The 26,430-nt window shown below is 39.4% G+C and overlaps 1 protein-coding gene and 1 pseudogene across 3 annotated transcripts in view; both read left to right on the top strand.

Annotated features, from left to right (window-relative positions):
- The window catches only part of HDAC8 (histone deacetylase 8), a 243,274-nt gene that overhangs the window by 124,779 nt on the left and 92,065 nt on the right, over positions 1 to 26,430 (top strand). The window lies entirely within an intron of this gene.
- On the top strand, positions 17,256 to 17,909 carry LOC309839769 (ADP-ribosylation factor-like protein 4A; annotated as a pseudogene). The gene has a single exon. The product of its transcript is annotated as an ADP-ribosylation factor-like protein 4A (transcript).

The following is a 26,430-nucleotide window of genomic DNA, read 5'->3' as shown; positions in this document are numbered from 1 at the left end:
TAAATTGCTACCTGAAGTTGTAAAGCTTTTCTTACAGAAGGGACCAAAAGGAACTTCACATAGCCACCCTGCTTTACTGATTGAATGATTGACTTATCAAGTCAGTCAGTCATTCAAGGAATACTTATTGAATGCTAACAAGGTGCCAGACACTGTGCCAGGTGCTGGGGCTACAATGGTGACCAGTGTAGATATGGTCACTGCATCACGGAGTGTGCAACCTGGTGAGGAAGACAGACTACAGGGCAAGTAAAAAATAAGTGAAGATATTTATAAACTGTGGTAAGAGCCATGATGGAAGCACACAAAATACAGAGGTAGCGACTAACAGAGGGACTTAGATAGGCTCACTAGGAAAGACACTCTAAAGATGTGATATTTTAGGCTAGAACTCAAAGGGTGAGAAGTGCCAGCCAGGTTCAAAAAAAATCAATTAGAGGGCAAATGTTCCAGGCAGAGTAGGCAACCATGTGGAAAGACCCTGAAGCAAGAAAGAGCTTGGTGTGTTCTGGGTATTGGAAGAAGGCTACTATGACTAGCGCTAGTGAGTAAGGGGCAAGGGGCCAGACCCTGCAGGGCTCTGTAGCCCATGGTGAAGAGTTGGATCGCATTCTTAATAGAGTGAGAAGCCACTGAAGGCTTTTAACTAGGAGAGGTACCATGATTTGATGTACATTTTAAAACAACTCTGGCTGCGGTATGGAATGGAGGGTGGGTGGTGTGAATGGAAGTATAGAGACCAGTTAGGAGGCCAGGTGCCAGTTGAGAGATGGTGGTAGTAGCAGTGGAAATGAGAATAATGACATATTTTGGAGATAGAACTGACATAATATGTCAGGGTGAGGGTGAGGGAAATGGAGGAATCAAAGTTTCTGACTCAAACATTTCAGTGGTGGAATGTATTGAAATGGGAAAGACCAGCTTGGCAAAAGATAGAGACATTCTTTTCCTAGTCAAGTGAGCCACAAATGCGGATACCTAACTTTTCCATGAAAAGGGAGGCAGTTCAGTTCAACAGGCGCCTACTATATGGGCACAATGCTAAGTGCTGAAGGTACAAAGAAGTAAAAGACATATCCCTTTGCTCAAAGAGCTTACAGTCCAGCAGGGGAGACAGACATACATAGGCAACTTCAGTTCGCTGTGTTAAACGCCGTTAGAGGCATGTACAGAGTCTATAAGGTCATAGAAGAAAGCAAATTACTCAGACTGTGTCAGAGGCATGGGAGTCAAGGAAGATATCCTGAAGATGATGTCTGGCTAAGGACTGAGCCGAGGATTAGCCAGGCAGATAAGTGTGTGAAAGTATAGAAGGTTAAGGAAACAGCAGTAGAAAGGCACACAGCCGTGAAACAGCATGATGCCTTTAGGGAATTATAAACAGTGCAGTATTACCAGAACATAAGTTTGAAGGCAAGGAATGAGAGGAGATGAGACTAGGTAATAACATTGACAGTAGCAAACAGTTATTGCGCACTTATTATATGCCAGGCAGTGTTCTAAGTGCCTTACATGGATATGTCATGTAATTCTCACAATCATAATACCAATATGGAAACTGAGACAGAAGGAGATTGGGTACCTTGCCCAACGTGGCACACCATCAGAGCTGAGATTCAAAGCAGGCAGTTTAACTCCAGAGCCCATGCTTTTAACCACAGAAAGCTGTGTCATGCTGAAGAACTGAGAATGTACCAACAGGTACTGCCAACAGGCAGTACTGAGTCATGGAAGGGCAGTGACACGGTCAGATCTGTGTTTTGCTGAGATGATTCAGGATAGATTTAAGAGAGACCAGGCTGGAGACTGTTGCAATATGTCAGGCAAGTGATGAAGAGAGTTTAAAGTAGGGATGAAGACAAGGGAAAGATTTAAAAAATGTTTAAGAGACAGAATTAGCACAACTTGGTGATTAATTGGATTCTGAAGGTAAAGGAGGAGAAATCTAGGATGTCACCGTGGTTTTGATGACTGGATGACATTACTGCATGATGAATACAGGAGGAGGAGCACTACAAGTGAGCCAGTTTTTACGTTGAGTACCAGGTGCCAGTAGAACACCCAAGTGGATCTGACCAAGATGCAGTTGGATTTAAGAGTCTGAAGTTCAGGGGATATATTCAACTGGATATAGATCTGAGTATCAAGACCGTGTGATTCAAACCATGAGAATAAAGAGATTACCTGTGAAGAGTGTGTAAGAAGGAGACCATAGAGCCAAGGAGGGGGTCTTGAAGAATTTCAGTGTTTAAAAGACCAGTAAAAATGAGCTTACAGGGCTTCCCTGGTGGCGCAGTGGTTGAGAGTCCGCCTGCCGATTCAGAGGACATGGGTTCATACCCCGGTCCGGGAAGATCCCACATGCCGCGGAGCGGCTGGGCCCGTGAGCCATGGCCGCTGAGCCTGCGCATCCAGAGCCTGTGTTCCACAACGGGAGAGGCCACAACAGTGAGAGGCCCATGTACCGCAAACAAAATAAATAAATAAATAAAAAATGAGCTTACAAAGGAGACTGAAAAAGTATGTTAAGGATAAGCAGTATAGCACAGTGATTAAAATCATGGACTCTGGATCCAGTCTGTATGATTTTTTATTCTCTAGGCTCTGCCACATGCCAGCTGTGTGACTTTTGGCAAGTTACTTCACCTCTAAGCCTCAATTGTTTGAGAATTAAATGTACATGTAATTAATGTAAAGCCCTTAGAATAGTGCCTGATAAACACACAGTAATTATTAGCTAATACTTACTAGGAAGAAAAGCAGAGTAGGATTATGGAAAACAGAAGTTGAAAGTTTAAGATGAAGAGAATTCTCAGATGTGTCAGGTATAGCTGAGAGGTCCAATAAGCTATAGACCTACAAGTATGAAGTAGAATTTGGCAAAATGGAGGCTACTGGTTACCTCGATGAGAAAAATGTCAATTATATGTGGAATCTAAAAAAAATGATACAAATGAACTTATACAAAACAAACAGACTCACAGACAGAGGAAATAAACTATGGTTACCAAAGGGGAAAGGGTGGGGGATAAATTAGAGGAGTTTGGGATTAACATATACAAACAGGTATATAAAATAGATAAACAACAAGGACTTACTATATAACACAGGGAACTATATTCAATATCTTGTAATAACCTATAATGGAAAAGAATCTGAATATATATATATATATATATATGTATGTATAACTGAATCACTTTGCCGTACAGCTGAAACTGACACAGCATTGTAAATCAACTATACTTCAATTAAAAAAAAAATGTCAGGGGACTTCCCTCGTGGCCCAATGATTAAGACTCCACACTTCCACTGCAGGGGGCCCGGGTTCGATCTCTGGTCGGGAAACTAAGATCCCACATGCCGCATGGGGCAACCAAAAAAAAAGAAGAGAGTCAGTGAGTGGAAGGGATAGAGGCCAGACAACTGTAGGTTGAGTGGTGAATAGAAGGTAAAGGAAATGAAATGACAGCAATGGGTAGGGCTAACTCTTTCAAGAAGCTTGCCATTTAAGACAAAAATCTCAAGTGAAGAAAGAAATATGTATAAGGATGCTCACCTTAGCTTTTTTGTATGATAGCAAAACCACAGAACTGTCCTAAATGTTCAAGAAGGAAGAGATAGGATGTCCATAGTGGGGTTAGGGAAAGTGGTAAATATTGGAACAGTAATTGAGAAGAATAGGAGAAGAAGCTCACCAGAGATGAGTGAAAGGATCATGAAGAAGCCCACAAAGTGTATGTGCAGTTGGAAACCAGATTGGTGATACCAGTCTGTCCCTTGGTGCAGTTTTCTGCAATAGTGGCAGAACAGAGAAGGCACATTGCGGGGGCTGACCTGGAGTGATGATTATTCCAGGCAGATGGGGCAAAGGGACAGAGGTTGAAGGTGATGGTGAAAGAGGGCTCAAGAGTATAGTCATGTGGTCTAGGCTGGATGTGGAGTCAAAAGGGGGCAGGCAAACCAGGAGAAAATAGGGATCAGGGCACTGGGGTGTCTTTGTGAGGTCAGAAAGCAGAGAGTGGGGTGAAGACACAAGAGAATTGGTAGGACCAGAACTTGGACTCAGTGTAAGATATTGGAGGCAACATTATAGAAAGGGCATAGATTTTAAAATCAGACATACTGGAATTTGAATTACAGCTCTAATATTGAATAGCTATATGACTTTAGGCAAGCTCCTTGAACTCTATAAACTTCAATTTTCTTATGTGCAAAGAAAGTATAATGACCCCTGTCTCACAGAAAAACTGGCACATGGTCATGGTCCGATAGCTGTTAGCACCCCCCCCCCCCGCCATGTCTCCCACTCAACACTTACTGGGCACCGATTATGAAACATTCTTTTCTGGGGACACCAAGATAAAGGTCACTTCACTTCCTTTTAGGGACTTATGGATTAGGAAAAGTGACACAAATACAAGGAGGTAAATAACAATACAGTGTAAACAGATAAATTACAGTTCTAGTTGCCAAGTACAATAATAGCAGGATGAACACAGTGCTGTGGGAATGCATTGCAGGTGTGACTAATAGTGCCTAATGGAATGAGGGAAGGCTTCCCTGCAAAGCTGTTCAGCCCAATTTTTAGTTCTAATGTAGCTTGAAAGAAAGTAGCAGGAAATGGGGAGATGACTCTTTAAGGGCGAACAGCTGAGAAGCTTTTGCTTTTATTTTCCTAGACAGTGTTCCAAGGGTCAACAGTTTCAAAAGAAGGTGTTTGTTTAAGGAAAATGACCTGTGGGGATCTGTTACTGAGGAGAAGTATGGAATGAAGTGAGAGGCATTTAAAACGATTGAGAGGAAAGGCAGTAATTAAGAGTTTAAGGTTACAGGGGAGGTAAAATCTGGAGCCCAGGTTAGGAGTTTACTCCTAAACAGGATACAAAATAATCCTTTCTCTAACATTGAGGGGAAAGACAGGGGACTTCCCTGGCCGTCCAGTGGTTAGGACTCCACGCTTCCACTGCAGGTGGCCCGGGTTCAGTCCCTGGTCAGGGAACTTAGATCCCACAAGCTGCATGGCGTGGCCAAAACAAATTGAGGGGAAAGAAAAAAAAGATACAAATAGACAAAGATAATTTACATCTAAAAAGAGGAAAGAAGTCCATTTCTGGAAATTGCATTCTAGCTGTATGCAATTTTTCTTGGTTTTTATAAACCAAGAATATTTCCTTAATATATTCACAACAAATTTGAGGAGCTAATCCCTACAACGGATAGAGCTGCCAACTGTTGGTGAAATGGAAGCAACAGAAATAAAGAGCCTCCAAGCCCTCCCCTCTGCACCTGGGCAAAGGGGGTGCTGGCAGCTGCGGCAGCAGGAGAGGACAGTGACAGGGAGCGGCCACCTTCTCTCACTTGCTTTCACCTTCAGTTCTTAACTGCTTACTATATGAGTCCCTATTGCCCACTCTAATCTTTATTTGCTCCAATCCACACATGAGCATACCACATGAAGCAATTTTCCAACCTGAATTTTGCCCACTTCTGAATAGAATTGGCAGCCCATATGGCAGCTGTGCTGACTTAATGGACCCAAAAACATTTGGCTGCATCATGCTCTCTCCTGACCTTTGCAACCACCAACTCTCCCTTTCTGGGATAATATCCCACAGTTACTTCCCTGGCATGCACCTGCAGGAAGTAGACTTTCTGAAATGAGACTTGCTGGCAGTGACATGGAGCTAGCATCTCTGCCTAGCCCCATGAGGAGCATGGTAGGGGGTAGACTTAGGCACTGGGAATTTACCAACTGCTTTATGCCTAATACCTCTTCAAATTACACCATTTAATAAAATCAGATGAATTAATTAAAACTCTGCATTGTAGAGACCTTCAATTAATTGCTGCTTTCTTGCTTCTGCTCTAAGCACATGCCACGGTAACAAAATGTCTGTACAAATTGGAAACGGTCTCCTTGTCCTTTTACTATTAACATGAAAAATGTCTACATTTCCTGCTAGATCACGCATTGGCCTTGTAAACTTTAGGACTTTTTTTATAACCAGGAAAAAATTCCAGGGGAGGATGAGTATCCCCATAAGGAGATAGAGTTTCTTCCAAGATAATGAAGAAAACAATTTCTCCTCAGAGGAATACTACAGAGGGATGAGAGCCCAGGAAGATGAAGAGACTCTGCTTCTTTAAAGAGAATGAGCAGACCTCACTGAAAAGAAGCATAAAAGAAAGAAAACTAACCTTAATTGAGCACCTACTGTATGCCAAGTACTGTGATAGATGCTTTCACAGGCCTTATTTCATTTAACCTTCACAACAACCTTGTGAGGTGTTTATCTACATTATAGAAGAGAAAACTGTGTCTTAAAGAGTTAGCTGGTTGGTCCCAAGGTCACACAACTAGTGAGTGAGTAGTAGAGGAGAGTAAGGGAAAATCCACAAAGATACTTGGGCAAGAGAATAGACCCTTTTACCCCATTTTGAAACGAGTGGATTGGTTTCTTTTAAGACTCAGTCATTGCTTCTTATAAAGCCACCAATCCAAGAAGATCAGGGCCCCACACTTATGACCTCATTTAGCCTTAATAACCTTCTAAATGCCCTGTCTCCAAATACAGACACATTGGGTGTTAGGGCTTCAGCACATGAAGTTGGGGGAGTCGGGGGGACACAATTCAGTACATAGCAGATGAGATGCATAAAATATGTGACTGTACACAAAGCTGTACTTGCTGTTTGTAATACTGCTAGGAGGTTTGGGTTCTTCAAAAACAGGAATTTGGGGAATTCCCTGGCAGTCCAGTGGTTAGAACTCTACGCTTTCACTGCCAGGGGCCCGGTTTCAATCCCTGGTCAGGGAACTAAGATCCCATAAGATGTGTGGCACAGCCAAAAACAAAAAAAATGCTTCTAAGAAAAAAAGAAAGAAAAACAGGAATTTTGATAAATTCTATTTTGTACAATTTCCATGAAAAAAGTATTATGATTTATTTATAGTTGTACATGCTGAATTGACTATAGTTTTGAAAGGAGGAAACTTTCATTTTGACTAAGTATCATTAAAAATACAAATCCTGGGGCTTCCCTGGTGGCGCAGTGGTTGAGAGTCCGCCTGCCGATGCAGGGGACACGGGTTCGTGCCCCGGTCTGGGAAGATCCCACATGCTGCAGAGCAGCTGGACCCGTGAGCCATGGCCACTGAGCCTGCGCGTCCGGAGCCTGTGCTCCACAACGGGAGAGGCCACAACAGTGAGAGGCCCACGTACCACAAAAAACAAAACAAAACAAAACAAAAAAATCCTTCACTTAAAATTTAAATGTGATGATTAGAAGAATTTTCCACAGACTAACTTTGGGCTTTGTACATTTCAAGCTTTGTTTCTCCTCTGCTCCCCAACATGTCTAAGACAGGGCACTATAGGATACATTCATATGGCTATAATACCTCTGGCTCTCTCTGTTTTGTGTAAAGATGCTGGGTGAGCCAAGACATCAGGTTATGGGAGCATTCCTGAAGCCATTCCTACACCATTAGCAATAAATTAACTATACACATAAGTCATTGCAAACCACATAAATATATCCCATTAAACCCAAACTAAATCTATCCACAACTCAATTTCCTCTTAGCCACTCCAGTGCCACCCAACACAAGGGGGATGTCTGATGGAGGAAAAGTCAGACTGGAGAAAAGTCTTAACTGAATATGGTTAAATATCTTACTTTGCAAATTAGATTATATATATATATATATATTTTTATTTTATATAATGTACATATTATTTTACAAGGGTATATATATATACCCTTGTAAAATAATGTTAGGGCTCCTCCCAGGACCTTGGAAAGTGTCTGTCCAAGTGAGGGACTTTGAAGATTTATGATTAGCTTCATTGTAAATTAGCATCCAAAGAAAGATATATTCAAGTTGCTCTAAGTGATCAGCAAAAGTTTCATAAGGGAGGTAATATATGAGCTGAATCTTTAAAGATACTCAAGGGGAGGACATTTCAAGAAAAGTGATTGCAGGTACAAAGCCAGAGAAAGGTAAAAGAGCACATGGTCTTTGGGAACTATAAATAGTTTACTATGTATGTAGGGTATCTGAGGAAATAGTGGGAGATGAAGCAGCAGAGGCAGACCTGCAATTGAAAGACATCAGGCTCTTAGAAAGTCATGGAAACTCTCGCTTATATTCTTCCCTAAGCTACCTTAAGTTCTCTTACCTTCATTGGGAGAAAGAAGTTAGTTTTATCCGTTCCTGTTATGGGTGTGATACAACAACTAGACAGGAAATCAGGAAAGATAAAGAAGAACTCAACACAACCATCAACCAAGAGGATCTAACTGACAGTTATAGGACACTTCACCCAATAACAGCAGAATATACATTCTTCTCAAGCACCCATGGAACATATACCAAGATATACCATATAAAAATGATGGAGTAGGCAATGCCGAGCTACCATCACTCCACAGAAGCATAGAAAAACAAACAGAAACTGTCAGAAACAACTTGTCAAAACTCTGGAAACAGTCAAAGGTTTACAGCAATCAAGAAAATGCCAAATCAAAGAAAAGTCAACTTTACAGTGGTAAGAAACCACAGTGAGTTATCACTTCATACCTATTAAGATGGATATTATTTTTTAAATGGAAAATAGCAAGTGTTGGTAAGGACATGGAAAAATTGGAACCCTTGTGCCTTATTGGTGGGAATGTAAAATTGTGCAGCTACTGTGGAAAACAGCTTGACAGTTCCCCCAAAAGTTAAACACAGAATTACCATATGACCCAGCAATTCTTCCTCTAGGTATATCCCCCAAAGAATTGAAAGCAGACACTTGTATATCACTGTAATTACAGCATTATTTTAAAAAGCCAAAAGGTGGGAACAACCCAAATATACATCAGAAGATGAATGGAAAAACAAATATGGTATTTACATACAATGGAATATTACTCAGCCTTTAAAAGGAATGGAATTCTAATACATACTACAATATGGATGAACCTTAAAAACAGTATGCTAAGTGAAATAAGCCAGACACAAAATGGCAAACAATGTATGATTCCACTTATATGAGGTACTTCGAATAAGCAAATTCATAGAGACAGAAAGTAGATTTAGAGTTTACCAGGGGTTAGGGAGAGGGAAGAATAGGGAGTTATTGTTTAATGGGTTTGTAGCTTATGTTTAAGATGATTAAAAAGTTCTGCAAAAAAAAAAGTTCTGCAAATGCATAGTGATGATGGTTGCAGTTTTGTGAATGTACTTAATGCCACTGAACTGAACGCTTAGAAATGACTAAAGTGGTTTAAAAATTTTTTTTCAACAAGGTGTTGGAAGATATAGTTGAAGAAATCTCTAAGAAAACAATTAATAGGTAGAGAGATGAGAAACGGAAAAGAGAAAAATAAGAAAATTAAACAATTAATCCATGAGGTCCAACATCCAATAAAAATAATTCTTGAGAAGAAAATTAAGGAGAGGAAATTATCAAATAAATAATAAAAGAAAATCTCCCCCAAACCTAAGGACATTAATTTCCAGACTGACAGGGCCCACTGGTTGCCCAGCACCATAAAGGAAAAACACACCTCAAGTCATATCATAAAACTTTAGAGCAAAGGGGAAAAGAAATTATTCTAAAAGCTATAAAGCTTCTAGGGAGGAAAATTTGGGGTCACACAAAAAGGTTCTAAAATCAGAATGGCTTTGGACTTCTTATCAACAATACTGAAAGCTTGAAGACATTGGGCCTTGAATTCCATATGCAGCCAAACTACCAATCAATTGCAAGGATAGAATACAGACATTTTCAGGCATGCAAGTTCAGGAATCTTGGAGTAGGTACCCAACAAAACGAGGGCAGTAAATCCAGAAAGCAGAAGACATATGATCCAGGAAACAGAGGATCCAATGCAGGAGAGAACAGCAGGGATTTCTCAGGATGGCAGTGAGGAGAAGTTCCCATATACGAGCTGTACAGAGGCCTAGAAATCAAACAGTCCAAATTGGAGAGCTTCAGGGAAAGGAGAAGGTGGAATTCACAGATTGCCTGGTGTGGTTGACAATACTGAGAATACTACAGTTTTGTCAAAGAGTGTGGCATGAGTTAGTGATAAATACATAGGAATTGATATGCATTAATGATAAGTACATAGAAAGCTAGACAACATATATAAGGTGAGGTAATTATTAATTCCAGGAAAAAAATTTCCAAGGAAGGAAAAGTAGCCATACTGTATAGCAGCTGGCTCAGCTGTGAACAGTATTTGTTGTCACCATAACTTTAAACACTGAATGTTAATTTGGCCAACAATTCTGGGATAATTAAATGTGGAGTATGAGACAAGGTGAAATGTGTGTGTAGATGGATGTGGGAGATAGTAGTAGGACTCAATTATAATCTTCCATAGAAGGAAGTCAGTAGAGCATATCAAATATTGAAAAACAACTACCAATCTTCTCATTTTATTTGAATATATACAGAGAAGTACTAGAAGTGACTAAAAGAATGAAATGTGGCTGTTTGTTGGAAATAGAAATTGGAAACGTGAAGGGATAAGTTAGAGAACTGCTGTGTGTCATCGTAAGACTTAGGTAATGTTTAACTTTGTAAACTATGTGCATGTTATTAAACTATTACTTTGATCAAAATACAAATGAAATAAATAAAAGTTAAGGGTCATATCAAGGTGTACCATGTAATCCTAGTTCAAATGCAATGCCCCCTGGAATAAACTGTTAAAGGAAAACAACAGCTCATGGTACAAGTAAAAAGGTACCTAGCTTTTTAATGGTAGGAGAGCTTTATGGCATTTTTACTTGCCCTTGTCCTACTCCCATCCCAACTGGGCAGCACTCTCGAAAATATGTTCCTAGTGTTGAACCCTGGACCATGGTTCAAGAGGGAAGAGAGTAGACCTTATTTGAAAATTACTGTGTAGATTTATTCTAACCTGTCAGGGGCTACCTGGATGACAGATGCAGGGTACTCATCTCTGTTACACCTAACTTGAAACTCAACTAGGTCATAAAAGTGGTGAGCATTGCTTGAAAACATCGTAATGTAGATGAACAACCCACAGATTCCTGAGGCAAAAGATTGCAGTTTAGACATAAAATAGACAACCTAAGGCCTGGGAGGAGAAGCCAGAGAGAGTATTTCTTTGGAAAATGAAGGCAGTCAAAAGCACCTGTGTATATGGGGAAATGCCCAGGGCATATAACATGCTCAGAAAAGACCTGAGAAGACCTTAAAGACTGGAAGAGGTGTTTTTTGTCATTTTAAAAAACTCCTGACATTCAAGGAAATCTGTCAAAATGCTAGCAATTCACTAGAAGCTTCAGGCACAAGATCAGTGAATTTGAAGATAGGAAAATTAAAATTACCCAGTCCAAGGGACAGAAAGAAAAAAAGAATGAAGAAAGGAGAACAGAGCCTAAGGGACCCATGGGACACCATTATGGGAGTCCCAGAAGAAAAAGAGAGAGAGAAAGTCAGAAAGAATGTTTAAAGAAGTAAAGGCCGAAAGCTTCCCAAATTTGATGGAAGACATTATCTACACATCCAAGAAGCTCAATGAATTCCAAGGAGGATAGATGCAATCCACACCAACACTCATTACAATCAAACTCTTGAAAGACAAACAAACAGAATCTTGAAAGCAGCAAAAGAGAAGCAACTAGTCACATACAAGGGATCCTCAATAAGATTAAAAGCTGATTTCTCATCAGGGACCATGTAGGCCAGAAGGTGGTTGGATGACATATTTAAAGCACTGAAAAAAAAAACCTGTCAACTAAGAATTCTATGTTCGGCAAAATTCTTCTTCAAAATTGAGGGAGGGGCTTCCCTGGTGGCGCAGTGGTTGAGAGTCCGCCTGCCGATGCAGGGGACACGGGTTCGTACCCTGGTCCGGGAAGATCCCACATGCCGTGGAGCGGCTGGGCCCGTGAGCCATGGCCGCTGAGCCTGCGCGTCCGGAGCCTGTGCTCTGCAACGGGAGAGGCCACAACACTGAGAGGCTCGCGTACCGCAAACAAAAAAAAAAAAGAAAAGAAAAAAAAATTGAGGGAGAAATTAAGACATTCCCAGATAAACAAAAGTTGAGGGAGTTTGTTAACACTAGACCTACCTGAGAAAAAATGGGGCAAAAAGAAGTCCTTCAAGTTGAAATGAAAGGACACTAGACAATAACGTGAAGCTATATGAAGAAATAAAGTTCTCTGGTAAAGAGAACTACATGGGCAAACATAAAAGCTAGTATTGCACTTTTGGTTTGTAACTCCACTCTTTCTTTTCTACATGACATAAAAAACAAATGCATAAGAATAATTATAAATCTGTTATTGGGCACACAATATCTAAAGATGTAATTTGTGACAACAACAACATAAGGAAGGGATGGAACTGAATAATAGCAGAGTTTTTATATGCTATTGAAGTTAAGTTGGTATCAATTCAAACTATATTATAATAAATTTAGGATGTTAAATGTAATTCCTATGGTAACTACAAAATAAATGTTCTTTTAATGTACAAATGGAAATGAGAAGAGAATCAAAAAGGTTCACTACAAATAATCAACTAAATACAAAAGAAGACATTAATGTAATAAATGAGGGACAAAAATAGTATAAGAAATGGCAGAAAGCCTTCCTTATTAGCAAACACATTAAATGTAAATTAATTAAAGTGTCCAATTAAAGGCAGAGATTGGGCAGAGTAAATTAAAAAAAGAAACCATGGTGCAACTGTATGCTGTCTATGAGAAATTTACTTTAGATCCAAAGAAATAAGTAGGTTGAAAGTGAAAGAAAGGATGGAAAAAAATATTCCATGCAAATGGTAACCAAAAAGAGCTGAGGTTGGCTTATACTAATATCAGACAAAATCGACTTTATGTCAAAAAGTGTTACAAGAGACAAAGACATTATATATTGATAAAAGGATCAATTCATCAGGAATATATAACAATTATAAACCTATTTATACTATACAACAGAGCCCCAAAGTGTAGAAAGCAAACATTTACAGAATTGAGAAGAAAAATAGACAGTTCTACTGTAATAGTTGGAGACTTCAAATACCACTTTCAATAATAGTTAGAACATCTAGACATAAGGGCAATAAGGAAATAGAGAACTTGAATAGCATTATAAACCAATTAGACCAGAAGGATACGTAGAGAGAACATTCCCCCCAACAACAGCAGAATGCACATTCTTTTCAAGTGGACATAGAACATTCCCCAGGATTGACCATATGTTAGGCCACAAAACAAGTTTCAATACATTTAAGAAGATTGAAATCATTCAAACTGTCTTTTCTAACCACAGTGGAATAAAGCTAAAAGAAACAACAACAGAGGGGAAAGTGAGAAGTTCAAAAATATGTGGAAATTAAGCAACACACTCTTAAAACAACTAATGGATCAAAGAAGAAAACACAGTGGAAATGAGAAAATACTTTGCAATGAAAGAAAATGAAAATGCAACATATAAAACTCATGAGATGCAGCAAGAGCCATAATCAGAGGGAAATTTATACCTGTAAATGCCTACATTAAAAAGAAGATCTCAAATCAATAAACTACTTTTACATCTTGAGGAACTAGAAAAAGAAGAGATAACTAAATCCAAAGCTAGCAGAAGAAAGGAAACAACAAAGATTAGAATAGAAATAAATTAAATAGAGAATAGAAAAACAGTACAGAGAATGAACAAACCCAAAAGTTGGTTCTTTGAAAAGAGGAACAATGACTTACCTGGTGGTGCAGTGGTTGAGAATCCGCCTGCCAATGCCGGGAACATGGGTTCAAACCCTGGTATGGGAAGATCCCACATGCTGCAGAGCAGCAAAGCCCATGCACCACAACTACTGAGCCTGTGCTCTATAGCCCATGGGCCATAACTACTGAGCCCATGTGCCACAACTACTGAAGCCTGTGCACATAGAGCCTGTGCTCTGCAGCAAGAGAAGCCACCGCAATGAGAAGCCCACACACTGCAACAAAGAGTAGCCCCCATTCACTACAACTAGAGGAAGCCCACGCACAGCAATGCAGCCAAAACTAAATAAATGAATAATCTTTTTTTTAAAAAAAAGAGCAACAAAATTGACAAACCTTTAGCTAGACTGATAAAGAAAAAAGAGAGAGAGAGAGAAGACACAAATAACTAAATTCAGAAATCAACGGAAGGACATTGGGACTTCCCTGGGTGGTCCAGTGGTTAAGAATCTGCCTTACAATGCAGGGGACGCAGGTTCAATCCCTGGTCAGGGAACTAAGATCCCACAGGCCGTGGGGCAACTAGGCCCAAGCACCACAACTACTGAGCCCATGTACCACAACTAGAGAGCCCACATGCTACAACTACAGAGCCCACATGCTCTGGAGCCCACACGCCACAACTAGAGAGCACGCATGTCACAACTACTAGACCCACACACTCTGGAGCCCATGTGCCACAACTAGAGAGAAGCCCGTGAACCACAACAAAGAGCCCACACACCTCAACAAAAGATCCCACATGCGGCAACTAAGACCCAGTGCAGCCATAAATAAATAAATAAATAAATAAATAAATGAAGGACATTATTGCCAAACTTACAGAGATATGTTTTAAGATTATAAGAGAATGCAACTAACAATTGTATGCTAACAAATTAGATTGCCTAGATGATATGGACAAATTCTAGAAATAAAAAAGTTACCAGAACTGACTCAAGAAGAAATATAGCATCTCAATAGATCTGTAACAAGTAAAATATTTAAATTGAATTAGTAATGAAGAACCTCCCAACAAAGAAAAGTCACAACCAGATGGCTTCACTGGTGAGTTTTACAAAACATTTAAAGAATTAATACCAATTTGCCTCAAACTCTTCCAGATAACTGAATAAGATTGAACACTTCCCAACTCATGCTAGGAGGCCACCATTGCCCTGATACCAAAGCCAGATAAAGACCTAACAAGAAAAGAAAATTACAGCCCCAAATATCTTATGATTATAGATGCAAAAGTCCTTTAACAAAATACTAGGAAATTGAATGCAACTGCATATTAAAATGACCAAGGGGAATTTAACCCAGGTGTGCAAGGATGGTTCAACGTAAGAAAATCAATCAATATAATACATCACATTAATATAACAAAGGGGAAAAGCTACATGATCATCTCAATTGATGCAGAAAAGGCATTTGACAAAATCCAACACCCACTTATGATAAAAGCATTCAGAATGCCAGGAATAAACAGAAACTCCTCAACATGATAAAGGGCATTTACGAAAAACCTACAGCTAACATAGTCAATGGTAAAAGATGAACACTTTCCCACTAAGATCAGGAATTAAGACAAGACACCCACTTTTACCACTGCTATTATACTAGAATTTCTAGCCAGAGCAATTAGACAAGAAAACAGGAAATAAAAGGCATTAAGTTTGGAATGCAAGTAATAAAACTCTCCCTATTCACAGATGACATGATCATACATATAGAAGATTCCAAAGAATCCACATGAAAGCTACTAGAGCTAATGAACAAACTCAGCAATTTTGCTGGTTACAATACACACACAAAATCAAATGTGTTTTTATACACCAGCAATAAACAATCCAAAACTTTTTAAGAAAGCAATTCCATATAGCATCCCAAAGAATAAAGTACCCAAGAATAAATTTAACCAAGGAGGTGAATGACTGGTACATTGAAAATTACAAAATATTTGCTGAAGGAAATTAAGGAAGACCTAAATAAATGGAACAGCATCCTGTATTCACGGATTATAAGACTTAATATTGTTAATATGTCAGTACTGCCCAAAGCAGCCTATAGATTCACTGTAATACCTGTCAAAATCTCAACAGCCTTTTTTTTGCAGAAATGAAAAGGCCAATCCTCAAATTCATATGGAATCTCAAGAGGCCCCAAATAACCAAAACAATCTTGAAAAAGAACAAAGTTATAGGACTCACTTCCCAATTTCAAAACTTACTACAATGCTACAGTAATCAAAACAGTGTGGTATTGGCAGAAGGACAGGCATATAGACCAATGATATAGAATTGTAAGTCCAGAAATAAACCCATACATCTATGGCCAATTGATTTTCAACAAAGATGCCAAATTCATTTAATGGGGAAAGAATTATCTCTTCAACAAATGGTGCTTGGACAACTGGATATCCACATGCAAGACAATGAAGTTGGACTCCCTACCACACACCATATGCAAAAATTAACTCAAAATAGATCACCAGTCTAAATATAAGACCTAAAACCATAAAATTCTTGAAGAAAACATAAAACATAAATCTTCATGACCTTGGAATTGGCAGTGGATTCTTAGACATGACAACAAGAGAAAAAATAGATGAATTTGACTTATAAAAATTTAAAACTATTGTGGATCAAAATACATTATCAAGAAAGTGAAAAGAAAATCTATAGAATGGGAGAAAATATTTGCAAATCATCTAATAAGGATTTAATATTCATAATATATAAAAAACTCCTAAGCTCAACAAGAAGACAAATAACCCATTTGAAAAATTGGCAGGCTGGGTGCGGAGCGGTGAGGTGAAGGGATCGTGCTGCAGGGACAGCAGGCCTTCCCCGGCAGCTGCCACAGGTCAGATCATTCACTCCTGTGGGCTGGCGCAGCCACAGGGAGCACCCTCTGGCCAGCGGACAAAGGGTTAAACACACCAGCGGTGACCGCGGGCTGGATGTGAGAACCTCGGCACGGTGTCTGCACTGCAGGTGCACCCAGGTGGGCGGAGCGAGCCGGCTGGCGGTGACGTGACCGACCGGCCGAGGCTCCCCTTCCCCTGCAGGGGTCACTCGGCTCCTCCACAGGTGCCCTCTTTTCTAACTTGAAGGCAAAAGGTGGTGCCTGTGGACCGAGGGAGAGCCTGGCTCTGCCATGCTGGGAGCGGCAGTTACTCTCACCAGTTAGGGCGCAGGGGCGCGTGTGGCATGGACGCGCTGACACAGGTGACCAATGGGATTGGGGCTCGGGGGTGGGCCACGTGGAGTGGGTGTGGTCATAGTCTGGAGCCACGGTTTCTAGTGAGGCAACCACCAGAGTTGCGTGGAGAGCTAAGCTGAGTGGCGGTGGGGTGCTTCTCTGCCCCCAAGTAGAAAAGCCTACCAATGCTTTCTCATTTGGATCCAGGCTCCAATTCGGGAGTCTGGTAGCTGGATCCCCTAGGAAGAAGAGTTCTCAAGCAGTAAGAAGAAAGCCTTTCAGTTTGGAACACTTCTTTGCAGATGGAAATGGGGAATGGATTGTCAGACCAGACTTTGATCCTGTCCAGCCTGCCTTCATTTCAGTCCTTCCACATTGTCATTATGGGTTTGGACTCTGCTGGAAAGACAACTGTGTTATACAGGCTGCAGTTCAATGAAATTGTAATACTGTACCTACCAAAGGATTTAACATGGAAAAAATTAAGGTAACCTTGGGAAATTCTAAAAGTAACTTTTCACTTCTGGGATGTAGGTGGTCAGGAGAAATTAAGGCCACTGTGGAAGTCATATACCAGATGCGCAGATGGCATTGTGTTTGTTGTGGACTCTGTTGATGTTGAAAGGATGGAAGAAGCCAAAACTGAACTTCATAAAATAACTAGGATATCAGAAAATCAAGGAGTTCCTGTGCTTATAGTTGCTAAAAAACAAGACCTGAGGAACTCATTTTCTCTCTCAGAAATTGAGAAATTGTTAGCAATGAGTGAACTGAGCTCATCAACTCCCTGGCATTTTCAGCCCACCTGTGCAATCATAGGTGATGGACTGAAGGAAGGACTTGAGAAACTACATGATATGATAATTAAAAGAAGAAAAATTTTGCAGCAGCAGAAAAAGAAAAGATGAATGGTGATAACCTTTTAGGTCTGTGTGGAGTTGGTTTTCTGTGGTCTGATTTTGACAAATGGAAGAGTGTCGACAGCCTGGTTTGCCTGCCTGCCCTCCTGGATGCTGTTAAAGCTTTGTTTGGTTGAACAATCAGATGTCCAACTCTGTTGCCTTGTGGAAGATGAGTAAATACAGTGCTTCTTAAAATGGCCTCTTCTCCCTACCCCACAAATCTTTTGGTACTACCATTTTGGGAAGCCAAACAAAGATATAAAATTGACCAGAAAACAGCTGTGGAAATTTGACCTGAAGTTAGTGAAATAAAACTTTGAAGAGTGTCAGCCTAAAAAAAAAAAAAAAAAAAAATTGGCAATGCACAGAAATCTCTTGCATTCCTATACACTAATGATGAAAAATCTGAAAGAGAAATTAAGGAAACACTCACATATACCATTGCAACAAAGAGAATAAAATACCTAGGAATAAACTACCTAAGGAGACAAAAGACCTGTACGCAGAAAACTAAGACACTGATGAAAGAAATTAAAGATGATACAAACAGATCAAGAGATATACCATGTTCTTGGCTTGGAAGAATCAACATTGTGAAAATGACTATACTACCCAAAGGGATAGGGATTCAATGCAATCCCTATCAAACTACCAATGGCATTTTTCATAGAACTAGAACAAAAGTTTCACAATTTGTATGGAAACACAAAAGACCCCGAATAACAAAAGCAATCTTGAGAAACAGAAATGGAGCTGGAAGAATCAGGCTCCCTGACTTCAGACTATACTACAAAGCTACAGTAATCAAGACAGTATAGTACTGGCACAAAAACAGAAATATAGATCAATGGAACAGGATAGAAAGCCCAGAGATAAACCCACGCACATATGGTCACCTTATTTTTGATAAAGGAGGCCAGAATATACAATGGAGAAAAGACAGCCTCTTCAATAAGTGATGCTGGGAAAACTGGACAGCTACATGTAAAATAATGAAATTAGAACACTCCCTAACACCATACACAAAAGTAAACTGAAAATGGGTTAAAGACCTAAAGGTAAGGCCAGAAAGTATTAAACTCTTAGAGGAAAACATAGGAAGAACACTCTATGACATAAATCACAGCAAGATCCTTTTTGACCCACCTCCTAGAGCAATGGAAATAAAAACAAACAAATGGGACCTAATGAAACTTAACACCTTTTGCACAGCAAAGGAAACCATAAACAAGACGAAAAGACAACCCTCAGAATGGGAGAAAATATTTGCAAATGAAGCAACTGACAAAGGATTAATCTCCAAAATTTACAAGCAGCTCATGCAGCTCAATATCAAAAAAACAAACAACCCAATCCAAAAATGGGCAAAAGACCTAAATAGACATTTCTCCAAAGAAGATATACAGATAGCCAACAAGCACATGAAAGAATGCTCAACATCATTAATCATTAGAGAAATGCAAGTCAAAACTACAGTGACGTATCACCTCACACCAATCATAATGGCCATCATCAAAAAATCTGTAAACAATAAATGCTGGAGAGGATGTGGAGAAAAGGGAACCCTCTTTCACTGTTGGTGGGAATGTAAATTGATACAGCCACTATGGAGAAGAGTAGGGAGGTTCCTTAAAAAACTAAAAATAGAACTACCATACGACCCAGCAATCCCACTACTGGGCATATACCCTGAGAAAACCATAATTCAAAAAGAGGCATGTACCACAATGTTCACTGCAGCTCTTTTTACAACAGCCAGGCCATGGAAACAACCTAAGTGTCAGTTGACAGATGAATGGATAAAGAAGATGTGGCACATATATACAATGGAATATTACTCAGCCATAATAGGAAACGAAATTGAGTTATTTGTAGTGACATGGATGGACCTAGTGTCTGTCATACAGAGTGAAGTAAGTCAGAAAGAGAAAAACAAATACCATATGCTAGCACATATATATGGAATCTGAAAAAAAAATGGTTCTGAAGAACCTAGGGGCAGGACAGGAATGAAGACACAGATGTAGAGAATGGACTTGAGGACATGGGGAGGGGGAAGGGTAAGCTGGGGCGAAGTGAGAGAGTGGCATGGACTTATATATACTACCAAATGAAAAATAGATAACTAGTGGGAAGCAGCCACATAGCACAGGGAGATCAGCTCAGTGCTTTGTGACCACCTAGAGGGGTGGGATAGGGAGGATGGGAGGGAAGGAGACGCAAGAGGGAGGAGATATGGGGATATATGTATATGTATAGCTGATTCTCTTTGTTATAAAGCAGAAACTAACACACCATTGTAAAGCAATTATACTCCAATAAAGATGTTTAAAAAAAATTGGCAAAGGAATTAAATAGACATTTCTCCAGAGAAGATTTACAAATGGCCAATGTGCTCATGAAAAGATGCTCAACATCATTAGTTATTAGGGAACTGCAAATCAAAACCTCAATGAGAAACCACTTTACTGGGATAACTATAATTTTTAAAATGAAAATAGCAGGTGTTACTGGGGATGTGGAGAAATTGGAACTCTTGTAAATTGCCACTGGGAATGTAAAATGGCACAGCCACTGTGGATAACAGTTTGGTGGTTCCTCAAAAAGTTCAGTATAGAATTACCATATGACCCAGCAGTTACACTCCAAGTTATATACCCAAAAGAACTGAAAACAGGGACTTAAACAGATACTTGTATTCGGTGTTTACTGTAGCATTATTCACAATAGGCAAAAGGTGAAATAGCTCAAATGTCCATCAGTAGGTGAATGGATAAACAAAACGTGGTATATCCATACAATGAAATACTATTTGGCCATAGAAAGAAATGATGTTCTGATATAAGCTATGACATGGATGAACCTTGAAAGCGTTATGCCAAGTGAAATAATCCAGGCACAAAAGGACAAATATTATATAGTTCCACTTACACAAAATATCTACAATAGGCAAATTCATATAGACAGAAAGTAGGTTAGAAGTTACCAGGGATTGGGGGAAGGGGGAATGGGGAGTTATTGCTTAATGGGTGCAGAATTTCTATTTGGGGTGATAGAAAAGTTTTGGAATAGATAGTGGTGATGATTGCACAATACTGTGAATGTACTTAATACACTGAATATTCTACTTAAAATGGTTGCAATGGCATATTTTATGTTTTATATACTTTATCACAATGATATTAAAATTTTAAAAATAAAGATAGACCACATCGTGGACCACAAAGAAATCTCAGCAAATTTAAAATAAGGAAATCAAACAGGGTATATTTTCTGACCAAAATAGAATCAAACAAATTAATAAAGGATAATAGGATAATCTCCAAACATTTAGATACTTAAAAAACACACTCCTGAATAATCCATTTGTCAAAAAGCAAATTTCATGGAGAATCACAAATTACATTTAAATGATTTAAAATGAAAATAAAACATACCAAAATTTGTGGGACACAGCTAAATCAGTGCTGAGAGGGGAATTTACAGCACCAAATCCTAAAAAAAAAAAAAGGATAATCTCAAATCAATAATTTAAGTTGCCACCTTAACATACTAGGTAGAGCAAATTAAATGAAACTGAAAACAATAATAATATAGAAAATGAAACAGAAAGGTGGTTCTCTGAAAATGTCAGTAAAATTGACAGATCTCTAGCAGGACTGACAAATTTAAAAACGGAGAAGACATAAATTGCCAAAATCAAGAGTGAAGTGGGGTATCACCACAAACCCTACAGACATCAAAAGGGTAATAACAGAATACATCTAACAACTCTACACACATAAACTTGACAAGTTAAATAAAATGAACTGCTTCCTCAAAAACCACATACTACTGCAACTCGCCAAATATGAAATTATTTGAATAACCTATAACTATTAAGGAAATTGAATTTGTATTTGAAAACTCCCAAAAAGAACGCTCCAGGCCTAGATGGTTTCACTGGAGGATTCTACCAAATGTTTAAAGAAGAATTCAAACCAAATCTAAATCTTTCCAGAAAATAGAAGAGGAAGAAACACTTCACAACTCATTTCATTAAACCAGTGTTATCCTGATACCAAAACCAGACAAAGACAGTACAAAAAAAGGAAAACTACAGACCAGTATCTCTGCTCTGTGCATTCCATAGCTGAAAGACATAACAAGCAGCATCTGAGGAGCATACAAAACAAAAAGGAAAAAATAAAACTGTCCCTATTTGCAAATGACATTATTGTCTACAATACAATCCCAAGGAATCTACAAAAACCTCCTAGAACTAATAAATGTTTTCAACAAGGTCTCAGGATACAAGATTGACATACAAAAATCAATTGTATTTCTATGTACTACCCATGAGCACATGGAAACCAAAATTTAAAATACAATGCAATTTATAATCAGCTTTTAAAAAATGAAATACTTAGGTGTAAATCTAACAAAGAATATACCAGGGCTTCCCTGGTGGCACGGTGGTTGAGAGTCCGCCTGCCGATGCAGGGGACACGGGTTCGTGCCCCAGTCCGGGAAGATCCCACATGCCGTGGAGCGGCTGGGCCCGTGAGCCATGGCCACTGAGCCTGCGCGTCCGGAGCCTGTGCTCCGCAATGGGAGAGGCCACAACACTGAGAGGCCCGCGTATTGCAATATATATATATATATATATATATATATATATATATATATATATATATATATATACATACATACACACACACACACATACCAGACTTGTATGTTAAAACTACAAAACCCTGATGAAAGATATCAAAGATCTACATTCATGCAAAGACATACCGTGTTCATGGATTAGAAGACTCCACGTAGTAAAGATGTCAATTCTTTCCAGATTTATGTACAAGTTTAAAATAATTCCTATCAAAATTCCAGTATGTTTTTTGAAAATATAGACAAGATTATTATTAAATTTATATGGAAAAACAAAGGAACTAGAATAGCTAAAACAATTTTATAAAAGAAGGATGAAGTGGGAGGAATCACTTTACCAATTTTGAGATTTAATATATAGGTACAGTAATCAAGACTGTGTGGTATTGGCAAAGGAATAAACACATCAAAGAGCAGAATAGAGATCCCAGAAACAGACCCGCACAAATACAGCCAACTGATTTTTGACTAAGGTCCAAAAGCAATTCAATGGAGGAAAGACAGCCTTTTCAATAAATAGTGCTGGTGCAGTTGAACTTCCATCAGCAAATTGGTAAATTTAGTTTAAGAAAAAGTAGAAATCTATTTTACTGTTTTTGCAGCTTCTCTTTAGATTTGAAAATTTTCAAAATAAAAAAATTGGGGAAGAGACATATAAAATATATTGCAATTATATTTATTTACAATGGAAGATATACCTGTTGGCTAACCACAATAGTCTTATCTACTCCAAGGGCATTTCTTTCCCAGGATCAAGGGACCTAGGAAACTGAATTAGTAAGTCAGAAGGTTACTTGATGAGCATGGAATCAGAGTGAAGGAAGTGACTGTTTCATAATTGAGTCTACATCCTTAGGGACCACAATATGTGTGTCTGTCATATACGTGGTCTACCCAGCTCCCTCTGCTCTCCAGCCACTGCACAAATGTACACACTTCCCTCTCCCATCCCTTCCTGTCCCTCTGCATAGTGAGGAGTGGGGGGTGCTGGACAAACTAACATATCTTCACTCTCTAATCCCTCTTTTTCAAATAACTCGTACACCACCTCTCTGTAGCACCTTATTCTTCAGAGAGTTTACAGTAAAACTGATTAGATTGCAGCTTTCTTCGAGTACATTCCAGTCTTGCAGATATGCCCTGATCACCTTGATTACACTTGGATATTTCCCAGGTCTCCATCAGCAACACATCTACAACCATGTCTTTGTGTTATTTCACTCTCAGAATCATTCTGAGCCTATCTCCAAATTCCGGGTCACCTTACTGCAGCCTAGACTCTGACTACACTTATTTCTTTAGTTTGATTTATTTTGCCAAGGTCCCATCATAGACAGATTTTTTTTCAAGGTGTTGACAATATTACTGCTTCTTTTGGTGTCTTTGCCACTGCTCTACAAATGTATTTTTGCAAACAGTATGAGCTAAAGAAGGTATAATAGATGAAATGATAAAATTAGATTTTATATATATATATATGAAAGTGCTTTGAAAGTTAAAAGCACTGAACAAGTATAAGAGATGATTATTGCTGTAATTTAATAGGTAAAGCCACTGGCTGCTTCAGGCCAGCCCTCATAGGAGAGGAGCACTTGAGGATACTCCAGCCAGTCTGCTCTGTAGTTTTTCCACCTCACATTTCTCTCCCATTTTCAGTCACATGATGATTAAGTCTCTGGGGAATGAATCATGCTACCAAAGCCACAGAGACTGATTTATAAAGCAGACCTCAAGGTGGTCATTTATAATGAGCAGTATATTAGGCAAGACAAGACTTTGATCAACAGCATAAAGGCCCTCCTGGCTGGTGGGTCGTCCCAGTCAAGAAACCAGTTATACACCATAAAGCTGCTCAGCAAACACCTAATTAGAACAAAAGGAATTGGATAGTCTCCAGAGTTTTGTTCTTCTTTTAATCAAGCCTAGGTACCTGAGAAATTGCCCTTCTCCATACTAGGAATAGTTCTGTCTACAGAAGCAAAGACGCCATTGTCCAAAAATAGACAGTCCTCTCCATGGTCGTTCCTGGAGATGCACTGACAGATTTTCTCTTGTTCACCCATCTCACTTTGCCAGTCATCTAAGTACCTGTCTTTACAGCATTACCTCGAGACAATCATGTTACAATTTTTGACATTACAGTTTACCTTAACATTAGTAACATTTTAGGGTGGTCATTTCTTGACACCTTAATATCTCCGTTTTGCAATATACAACAGGTTACCATGGCAGGCAGTCCCCATTGTTTACCACTTCAAAATGTGCTCATCCAACAGTGCCACAAAGAAACTTATGCTTCACTTCTTAAACTTTTTCATCTTTTTCCCCATCTGCCAAATAGCCAAAGTGCACTCTAGTGCCTTTAGGATATTACCAAAAGCCAGTCTGTTGCTTTGGTGCAAAAGTGTGGGTGCTACCTGAAGGCAAAAAGGAATACCTGCAGGTCTGTACCCAGCACCAACTGGGAACCAGAAATCTAGTCTGCTAAAGTTCAAAGGGAATGGAGAAACCTGAAGCTTAGAAAAGATAAATGATTCAATAAAATAGTATATATGAAAGTGCCTAGCGCAGGCCCTCAATAATAGTTAGGAAAAAGAAATGAGCAAATTGTCCAAGGTCTCCCAAATAGTGAGTGGTAGGGCCAAAACCCACGTAGTTGTTTCCCCACTAACACAGTGCCTCAAAAGTCATCTTGAAAAATATTTTGCTTTCCATCCTACTTTTCAGAAGTATTTTGTGGGGAAGAGCAGAGAGAAGCATCTGCTCGTATTTCATTGTAGACTGGAACTTGTTGACTTCAGCGTCAGAGTAACTTTCTCTGAAGCCTTCCCTGAGCCCCTTCTTGTTAGCCCCAGCGCCCTTTGATTAAATTCTGCCTTTTATTATCACTTGCACTTCCTTCTCTCCTATTTCTGGCCTCCTGAATATAAACTCTTGAAGTGTCCACTCATCTTTATACGTCTCACAGTGAGGCCCAGCGTAGAGTCTGGCATATAGTAAGTACTCAAAAAATTTCTGGTAATTTGAATTGAGTTCCATTAGCTGCAGCTTCTGTGATTCTCCATGATTTTTTGCCTGAGCTCTCTGTCTCCTGTCTCAATTCCTTTTAACAGTTTTTACTACGAGCTGGGTGAAACTAGTTATGCTATCCTCAAGATTCCACGGAACTCTTTTCAAAATCTTTTCCTCCATTTTTCTTCACAACTCCATTTTTGGTGAACTCTGCTTCCATCACCCCTTTCATTCATTCATTCACTCATTCACTCACTCACAAATGCCCAGTGAAGTAGACAGAGGGGCCCTACCTTTTAGAACTTGTAATCTCCTGGGAGATCAGCAGTAAACAAGTAATAAAATAATTACAGATTGTGATAAGTGCTAAGGAAATAAACAGATGATACCGAGATCAGGACTGACCTCTCTGAGGGGATCAAATCTAGGTCTGACGTACCAAAGCCATGAAGAACCCAGCCAGACAAAGCTGCATTTCAGGGAACAGCATGTGAAAAGGTAGGAAAGAGCTGGATATGCTCAAGAAAAAGCAGAAAGGTTGTGCGACTGGGGTGTATTGAGTGAGGTGAGGGGTGTGGGATGAGGTCAGAGAGGCAGGCAGGAGCCACACTATGTAGGAGACTTGTAGGCTGAGGTAAGGAGTGTAATCTGACTCTAATTGTAGTGGGGGTCAAAGAGTTTTTAAGCAGAGGAGTAACGTAAGCGAATTGACATTTTTAGAAGATGGTGCTGACTGCTGTGTGGAGACCACATAGTGTGGGGACAAGAGAGGGTGCAGAGACCACTGTCCAGGCTAATAGACTGGTCCAGCTGAGGACTGCTGGGGCCTGGACTAGGGTGGTGGCAGTGAAGATGGTGTGATTCAAGAAATATTTTTGAAGTAGAATTGAAGGATTCTGGATTTGCCGATAATTTGAAT

Source organism: Grampus griseus (assembly GCF_964374135.1).
Source record: "Grampus griseus genome assembly, chromosome: X".
Taxonomy (NCBI): Eukaryota; Metazoa; Chordata; class Mammalia; order Artiodactyla; family Delphinidae; genus Grampus; species Grampus griseus.
Note: the sequence above shows the minus strand (reverse complement) of the source record. Positions and strands in the feature narration are given on the sequence as shown.